Raw genomic sequence first — 6,226 nt, forward strand, 5'->3', positions numbered from 1 at the left:
GCTTGCATTCTACTATATTTAAATCCCTTCAAGCATCAACATTACCCAGTCACTCACAATTTAAAACACACTTTGTTTTTTCCATTTTGTGCACACAGTCCACAGAATTATTTGAAAACTAATGGAGAGGGTTGAATCGCTGTAATGGGAATCCGCATTTACTTGACCAACATACACAAAAAGCTGGAGAAATCCAATAAATCAGGCCGCATCTGTGGAGATGAGTGAACGGTCGGCAAAACTGTCAGCTGGTTGTACTTGTACTCCTGGCATACAGGCAGAGACTGAGGATAACAGCACCAGTGGTGAGGACTGTAGAGGTATTGTCGAGGAATGTGGAGGAGTGCTTGCAGGACTGCTTTGAATTGGTGACTGGACTATATTCAGAAATACCATCTTCAGTTCTGAATGAACATGCAGTAGCTGTCACCAGCTTCATCAAGACCTGCCTACAAGAACTTATTGGACAAATCAGAAGCCATGGATGAACCACAGGATTTGCAGTCTGTTGTGGGCTAGACCTGTTTAAGACTGGCGACACAGAACTCTACAGGAAGTCCAGGTACAACCTACGGAAGGTGATCTTGAGAGCTAAGAATTAATTCAGAGTGATGTTAGAGATGGAATTGAATGCATGTCAGCTACAGTAGGTTTTGCAGGCCATTACTTCCTACTAAGCAAAACTAACATTATAACTGGTTGTGATGCTTCACTCCCAGATGATCTCAATGCTTTTTAAGCATGCTTCGAAAGGGAGAATAAAACTACACCTGCGCGAATGTCTGCAGCATCTGGCTGCCCTGTGATATCTGTCTCAGAGGGTGATGCTTTATATATGTTCTTGCAGAATACACCTTCTGGTGCTACTTGGACACGTCTTCAGTGATGAACCCGGGGTCACAGGGTGTTTTGGGTCTTTAATCATCAGACATCCTCGACTGGGCGACCCAGCCGGAAGTGATCAGCCCCTGACTTGTGTCCAAGTAGCGCATTAATCCATGGAGCCCCCCTCCAGATATATAGCCACCGTGAAGCCCTTTCAGAAGCCTCCAGAATGTTCTTGGTGGCTCTTCTGCACTGCAGTCCTTTAACTCCAAGGAATTTTAGAGTCCGCTGTAATGAATGGCCAGCAAAGCCCCAGAACCCAACTTCGACTGGCTCACAGCGAGCTCTCCAGCCATTGCTCCAGCATTCTGCAACAAGATCTGTGCATCTAGCCCTCTTGCGCTCGTTGGCCTCATCAATCTGGTCTTCCCAGGGGACAGTAAGTTCCAGCAGGACCACTTGCTTTGTAGACTCCGATATTAACACCATGTCTGGGCTGAGCGGAGTGGCTGCGATGTTCTTTGGGAACTCGAGCTGCCTTCCTAGGTCTACTTGGAGCTGTCAGTCTCGTGCAGTGGCAAGAAGCCTTCCCGAGGAGCTAGGCCGATGTTGAGTCTTCTCCCCCGCTCTAATAAAGGTGATGGACTGTTTGTGAGTGTGCTGATTTTTGCTGTCTTGAATCGCTGTGCTGATTGCATCTGCCATAGACCTTAGGATTTGGTCATGGCGCCAGCGGATTCGCCCTTCCCCCAATGCCTTTGGGCAGCAACTTAGGATATGTTCCAAGGTGCCCCTCTTCTGGCACAGTTGGCATGCTGGAGTGTTTGCCATGCCCCACCTGTGCAGGTTGGCCGGGTTTGGGAGAACGTCATGGACTGATTGGATGAGAAACTTGATGTGCAATGGTTCGGCTCTCCAGAGCTCTGTCCAGGTGAACTTGCGAGGTTCCGCATGCTCCCATCTAGTCCAGGTGCCTTGTTTGTACATGCCGGCCATCTTGCTGTATCGTTCTTCCTCCACTCCTGCTCGTATCTCCTTCCAAACCAGTTGACGCTTCTCCTTTCCACGGGTTTTGTCGTAGCGTGGTTTGGGAAAGCAGTCCAGTCTCGCCCGCCCCACCGCCACAGTGCCCACCAAGATGTTGTGCTGCAGCCGTGCCTCTGCTCTGTCGACAGCTTCCTGTGCCTGCCACTTCCTTCCGGTCTTTACGCGGATTCCTGCTGAAGCGACTTTAACATCAGAGGAGTCTCGGTACATCATAACTTCCCTGGCTCGAGTGACTTTGAACTCCTCTGATAGGCCGCTGACGGGGAGCTGCAGCTTGGTGGAATGCCCATACAGGACAATGCAGCTCAAGGTCCGGGGGAGACCCAACGACCTCTGGAGAAACTGACTGATGGTCTTCCCTAGAACCCCCACTGCTGACATTGGCACCACGTAGACTAGAAGGGGCCAGAGTGGCCTTGGCAGGACTCCGTGTTGGTACATTCAGGTTTTGAACTTTCCTGGAAGCCCCGGTTTATCAATTGCGGTGAGCCAAGTTATCAAGTCACTCCTCACTCCTGGTTTGTTGAAGTGCGGCTGTGTCCTTCAGGGAACTGTCAAAGATCTTGCCCAGGCTCTTGACTGGTTTTCCTGTCACCGTTGGAATCTGGATCCCTCCCAGGGTAAAGCGGAACCAGTCGGCCACTCTTCCCTTCTTCAGGACCAGAGACCTGGACTTGGCTGGTTTAAAGCTCATCCTTGCCCATGAGATGAGCCATTCCAGCCCTTGAAGGAGCCATCTGCACCCAGGGACGGATGTTGCCATCACCACCAGGTCATCCATGAATGCTCTTATGGGGGGCTGCCGAGTACCAGATCTAGACGTGGGACCTCTACATTCCACCTCCGCTGACTTGACAATCATGTTCATGCTCAATGAGAAGAGTGGCACCGAGATTGTGCAGCCAGTGATTATGCCCTTCTCCAGCCGATGCCAGGCAGATGTTACTGACCCTGAGGACACTCTCAACCTGAAGTTGCTGTAATAGTCCAGAATGAGGTTTCGGATCATCTCTGGAACGTGGTGTCTTGTCAGTGCTGTTTCAACAAGCTTGTGTGGGGTGGATCCATAGGCATTGGTTAGGCCTAACGAGAGTGCTGCAAGGTCTCCTCTGTTCTCTCTTGCCTTCCGGATCAGCTGGGTCACCACTCCTGTGTGCCCCAGGCATCCAGGTACTCCTGGGACTCCCCCCTTCTGTACTGAGGTGTCTATGTATCCATTCTTCAAGAGGAACTCAGTTAAACATTGGGCCACAATCTTGAAGATCCTCCCTTCAACGCTGAGCAGCGAGATAATATAAAACTGACCGATGTTGCTTGAATTCCCTTCTTTTGGTATCCAGACACCCTCTGCGTGCCTCCACTGAGCAGCGACCTTTCCTCTCTGCCAGATCACCTTTAAGATCTTCCAGAGTCGCACAAGGAGTCTTGGGCACTGCTAGTAGACTTTGTAAGGCACTCCGCTGGGGCCAGGGGCGGAACTTGCTCTTGCTGCTTTGACTGCTTCTTTGACCTCCTTCAGGGTGGATTCAGAGATATTGAATTGGGTCACTGGTCCTGGAGGTATCACCAGTGCCTCACACGGGCCGAGGTCCTGCTCTTTCGAGGTGTCACTGCAAGTGATACTGAGATGGTGGTTTATCTCTTCTACAGAACAAGTGAGGTGGCCACTTCGCTTCTGTCCTAGTATCCTCTTGGTGAAGCCGAAGGGATTGGTAATGAAAGCGCTGTGCTTTCGGGCCCTCTCCTTGCCCTTCCTTCGGTGCCACTCAGCCCACCTGAGTGTGATGAGCCTCCTCCTCATGATATCGGTGAGGTCTGACAGGGCAGTTTTCTCCTCCTCCTTGGCCAACTTAAATTGGTGCTTCAGAGATTTGAGTTCTTGTCTCAGCTGGCTGATCTTCAGTTCCTGCCGGTTTGGTATCGCTGGATTACTTGTTCCATGCTTTTCCTTGACGCCAAACCATTCTGAGCCTATGCTCATTATGAGGGTGCACATAGTCCGGAGCTCCTGGTCAGCATTGCCCTTCGATATCGCCTCCAGAATCTTGTCTACATCCTCATCCAACTGGAGCCACTCCTTCTCGTTAGCGGCAGGCCACTTCGCCTGACGCTGTTCCGACTTTCTGCTCACTGGGGGGACTAGTGTTGCTTGGAGGTTCCAGGCACTGTGGGGTGACTCCGACTGGGCTCCTCCTCTGTCTGACCAGGTTCTGTAGTCAGCACCACAGAGCTTGTAGTACTAGCTACTGCTCCTGTGCGTTGCTTCACTTGTTCCCTCCTCAAGCAGGCCACCTTTGTCTGGTGGATCTTCAGACCTCTCAGGTATTTGCACACCTTGCCACAGATACAGACTACGCTCATAGTCGATCGTCCACCTGCTTGAGTCATTGCCAATAGGTCCGTCCGATTGGGATGCTCATCCTCCCCCCCCTCTTGAGCATTGCTGGAGGTATGTTTCAGAAGGGTTCTTCGTAGCTTGTTTGGGTGCTCCCTCACAGGAGCTGCAGTTCAGGGTGCTAGCCCTTGCTGCCCCATTTGCTGTCTTTCCGTGCTGTCTGCTGTCTCTCCAGCCGTCACCATTCTATTCATGGCCGTCATCCAGACTTTCCTGCAGGTCACAGAATTCACCTTCTGATGCTACTTGGACACGTCTTCAGTGATGAACCCGGGGTCATAGGGGGTTTCGGGTCTTTAACCATCAGACAACCTCGACCGGGTGACCCAGCCGGGGGTGATCAGCCCCCGACTTGTGTCCAAGTGGTGCACTAATCCACGGATCCCCCTTTGGATCCACAGCCACCGCGAGGCCTTTTCAGCAGCCTCCAGAATGTTCTTGGTGGCTCTTCTGCACTGCAGTCCTTTAACTCCAAGGAGTCTTAGAGTCCGCTGTAATGAATGCTAATTTTTCTATCTTGCAATGTTCTGCTACCACAAAGCAACAAATTTCACGACCTATGTCAACGATAATAAACCTGGTTCTGATTAATCTGCTGAATCTCTGATGTTCATGTTTTGGATTTTCTTTCATGGTTCAACAAATAAATAGGAAAAGTTCAGGGAGAAATTTCCGGTCTCAGCTGAATTGAAATATTTGGGGTTTTCAACTGAAGCATGCATGGTGATAAATGTACAAGTCTTTTACAATCAATTTGAATTCCATTCCATTCAAATTAGCAGAAAGTTAATCAATGTGATATGTAAAATTAGCAGACCTCCATGAGGTTAAACAAGGTTAAACTAACCATTACTGTGGCAGCAATCATAAATTTGGGAGACATCATTCAAATTATGTTTATAATTTGCTTGGTTGATAGCTCCATGATATAGAACATACAACAGTACAGGCCCTGCAGCCTACGGCACTGTGCTGACCTTTTCACCTATTCCAAGATCAATCTCACCCTTCCCTCCCCAGAGCCCTCCATTTTTCTCATGTGTTTAATCTGCTGAAGTTCTGTTACTCTTGTCACTACTAGAGCATTGACTTGAGTAATCAGATTCCCTTAATGATATCTTTTTTCAACTTTCATCAGGTTTCTTAAGTTTTTCTATTTGCGTTGCTCAAAGTTCAAAGTAAATTTATTATCAAAGTATGTAAGCGTCACCATATGCAACCCAGAAATTTATTTTCTTGAGGGTATACTCAGTAAATCCAAGAGCCATTATACAATCCACGACAGACCAACAACCAATCTGCAGAAGACAATAAACTGTGCAAATACAACAGAGTAAAATAATAATAATCAAATAAGCAATAAAAAAAAATTAAAAAAAAAGAAAATGAGATGAGAAGTCCTTGAAAGTGAGTCCACAGATAGTGGAAACAGTTCAGTGATGGGGCAAGTGAAGTTTTCCCCACTGGTCCAACAGCCTGGTGGTTGAGGGGTAGTAAATACTCCTCAACCTGGTAGTGCGAGTCCTGAGACTCGTGTACCTACTTTCTCATGGCAGCAGCGAGAAGAGAGCATGATCTGGGCTGTGGAGGTCGCTGATGATGGATGCTGATTTCCTGCAACGGTGCTCCATGTAGAGTGCTCAATGGAGGGGAGAGCATTACTCATGATGGACTAGGCTGCACCGAGAACCTTTTGTAGGATTTTCTGTTCAAGGGCATTGGTGTTTCTATTACTAAGCTGTGATGCAACCAGTCAATATACTCTCCACCACACAGCTATAGATGTTTGTCAAAGTTTTCAGAACCAGGTTTACTATCACCAGCATGTGTCATGAAATTTGTTAACTTAGCAGTAGCAGTTCAATGCCATACATAATATAGAAAATAAATAAATAACAGTATACGTATATTGAATGGATTAAAAAGCATGTAAAAACAGAAATAATATTTTTTTAAAAA

At 48.2% G+C, this 6,226-nt stretch overlaps 1 pseudogene; it reads right to left on the reverse strand.

The window, feature by feature from the left end:
* Positions 1–924: 924 nt before the first annotated feature.
* Positions 925–3,868, reverse strand: LOC140206289 (uncharacterized; annotated as a pseudogene).
* Between the last annotated feature and the right edge of the window lie 2,358 nt (positions 3,869–6,226).

Source organism: Mobula birostris, chromosome 12 (genome assembly GCF_030028105.1).
Source record: "Mobula birostris isolate sMobBir1 chromosome 12, sMobBir1.hap1, whole genome shotgun sequence".
Lineage (NCBI taxonomy): Eukaryota > Metazoa > Chordata > Chondrichthyes > Myliobatiformes > Myliobatidae > Mobula > Mobula birostris.